General features: G+C 38.5%; 1 pseudogene; it reads right to left on the bottom strand.

Moving 5' to 3' along the window:
- Positions 1-1,261: 1,261 nt before the first annotated feature.
- LOC132619491 (5S ribosomal RNA) lies at positions 1,262-1,380 on the bottom strand (annotated as a pseudogene).
- Between the last annotated feature and the right edge of the window lie 2,027 nt (positions 1,381-3,407).

Here is a 3,407-nt window from a genome sequence, read left to right as displayed (position 1 = left end):
CTTCTACAATTTAAGTATCTAAGTCTTCCAATACCTCAAACAATATGAATTTATCATGGAACTTACCTTCGGTGATGGTTGAACAAGTCTTAAGTTGAATTGCTTCACTTAGACAAAACCCTAGTTCCACCTTCTTTGGAATTTCTTCACTTAGATGACCCTTTATTGCGTTCTTACACTTGCTTTCATGAATTTAATGTTGTTGGTCTTGATGTTCCCTTTAATTCTCTTGAATTCTTGTGGAGGAAATATTTAGAGAGTTCTAGAAGTCTCTTGAGATGTATGGATGAATAATGAAATAAAATGAGGCTTGGTCCCTTTTAATAATCCCAAAATATGATCTTTAATGAATTCTTGTCGGGATGATCAGTGGTCGTAAACCACCATTTACGGACCGTATACTGATTTACGGTCCGTCCTCCATGGTCGTATTTAATCATTTAAGAAACAGAATGTTTTGCTGAAGAACATGGCAGTTTACGACCTGGGTTTACGGTCCGTAAACCAGTTTACGGGCCGTATACTGGGTCGTATTTAACCATTTCAACACTTGGCAGAAACTTGAGATTTTTGGGAGGCTGGAGGACGATTGCACTATACGGTCCGTAAATCACTTTACGGGCCGTATAGTGCCCTTTACGACCACTGTGCTGAAAATTTTCCGCCACCTTCTTATTTCCAAAAATTCATAATTAGCCATTCCCGACTTAATAAAACATCATACACTCAAGCCCTTCATTGTTCTACTCATCACACAAGTACGGAAATTTTTTTTGTGGTGTAACAGTTACTGCCCTCCAGTTCCACTTATAGGAATCTGATTTCGAACCCTTTTCCTTCATCTTGTGTTCTATACTACATATTCCATTCTTTCCGTACACTCTGATGCTATTGCATTAGGCTTATCCAACTCTAGCTTTCAGAGAAAAATAGTGTCAATTGGCCCTATCGCACTTGCCACCTAAACTTCAATACCATGTCCAGTCAATACCTTTAACATATAACCTCATTGATTATCTTTACTGGTTAAAATAACCACACATAAGCTATCGTATCTCTTTACTAACACCTTACTTACCAAGTATCCCCAATACTATTCAAACTCGTCCTAATTCTGTAACTGTATACGTCATCTCTCTCTATCAAGCCGGTCCGCCTCATCTTTCGCAATCATTGAGAATTTCCAACCGTAAGGGTCACACGCTTCTAATTTCCCTCAAGTTGTTCTAGTTCCTCATCCTTCTCTTATTTCTAAACCTGCACGACTTCATAGCACACTTCCCAGGGGGGTCACCCATCCTAGTACTACTCTGGCCCAAGTACGCTTAACCTCAAAGTTCTGATGGGATCAGGTGCATTAGTGCTGGTATGATCACATCTATCCTACTGCGTGGCCGTTATCACGTGACCTAAAACAAGTTGAAGTTCTAACGGATCCCAAGAAAATTTTCGATCATGTATATGCATCTCCCTCCAAATTGGAAGAGTCCCTCACTTTACTAACCAAGCAAATGCTATTGTAGCCTTTGGAACTCTCAATGACAAGCCATCAATTAACACATACAACTGCTTTCCATTTCTAAATTTTAAGATTCCTTGTAGAGGTAAAGATTCTTAGCTGCTGTTATTTATAAGTACTTTGGTTATCGGTCCCTTTAAAACTTCCATTTGTCAACTATCAATAGTATCCTGCAATAATTGTACACACATAAGAAGTTCCAATAAAATAATCATATAGCTGTAGCCGGCTTGTCCTCTTCTCGGTCTGGAGGGCTGTAGAGTGAAGTATCCTACTCATCGTCCTTGCACCATTCTGTTAGCCATCTCATCATGGCGATTGTTTATATGGTTCTATGTCATATACTATTACAATTGGTATAACTAGCAGCTTGAAATTTCACGAGGGTTCATTGTCAGCAGCTTGTTTCGACCAATCGTAATATCCTTGAATCCTTTTCTTGCGATCTTATCTCCGTCTACTTTCATGGCTTCTCCTTGCATTCCTTAGCTCATCTTGCTTCATAACTTCCTATTAATTCTCTATTTTCTCATTGTCGGGTGTCATAATTCCTCCAATACCTTAGTCAGCCCTTGTGCTCGTACTCAAGCTTACTTGCTTCCCCCCTTAAAGGCTCTACCTTGTGGTGTTGTATTCCATTGCCATCCTTGATCTAAATTTCATCCCATAATAATCCTTTCGTCGTCGCTTTTGTTCCTTTACTTACGAATCCTTCAAGTTCCCTACTTGTCATTACCCAAAAAACTACTTTAAATCTCAAATCTTGCCTATAATAATCCCTAGGGATACTCAAAATGATGTTGTACCCCACTATCTGTCCAGTCAGAATAGTACTTTTTATTCTAATAATTAATGCCCAATGTCCACTTGTAGTGTTATCTTTATCTTATCATTCCATATCATCTCACCCCATACTTTCCCATTAATCGATCTGTAACCGTCATAGACGTATAATCTTCGTGATCTCTTAAATCTTTGGTCCTTGTCCTTCTTTGGAGAATTTTGGCAGAGTGCCCATTATTTACAACCTTCTTAGTTCTGGTTATAAAAACGTCTAGATTGGTTCCAGATTCCTCACATTCTCCCTTTGCCACGTACAATCTTACTCTATTTCCTGTTGATTTATTTAAACTTGATCCTATCATCTGCTTTCCTGCTTTCATCCTAACCTTTTCCTCAATTGTGCATTATCTGACCCTCAATGGGTAAACATTTTTCCTTGTCCAAGTTTCTCCCTCCTTCTTGATCTCATGACCTTTTTTTTTCTAATGCTCCGTCTTATATTGTTAGTCGAGTTACCACTATCTGACTTTGATCCTCGAGAAAACCCAATCCTGATTCCCTCTGCAGCGCTTGCTACCTCAATTTTGACATACAGTACAATCAATACTTTTGACATGTCGTAACATCATTCATAAGGGTATACATAATACTCGATGTAGCCACTTGTGACTTATTTTTTTATCTATTTTAAACACATTTTCTTGCGAGATATCCCGTTGCCATTTGATTTTGTCCTAAATTTGTAGCTTTAATACATCTCCCCTCTTTTAACCAACTAGCCAGACTCATACCTCACAATCATTTCGAAATTCTAATTGCAAAGCTCATATGCCCCTAATTTTCCCTCGGCTATTCTGGTTTCTTATATTCCCCTTTTCTTATGTCTAAATCTGTAGGTCTTCCTATCATATCTTTTGGCACGACCCGACTAGGGGCCGCGACGGGTACCCTGGGCTAACCACCGAGCACTACTCGTTCTACCGCTTATCATACTCATTAAACATTTTTTTATTAAATTCATACTCACATTATAAGAAAATCATCTTTCCTTTGAAAACATGAATACTTTTATATACATAAGCCTTTCGGCCATCCAAATAATATA

The sequence above is a fragment of the Lycium barbarum genome, chromosome 1 (genome assembly GCF_019175385.1).
Source record: "Lycium barbarum isolate Lr01 chromosome 1, ASM1917538v2, whole genome shotgun sequence".
Classification (NCBI taxonomy): domain Eukaryota; kingdom Viridiplantae; phylum Streptophyta; class Magnoliopsida; order Solanales; family Solanaceae; genus Lycium; species Lycium barbarum.
Note: the sequence above shows the minus strand (reverse complement) of the source record. Positions and strands in the feature narration are given on the sequence as shown.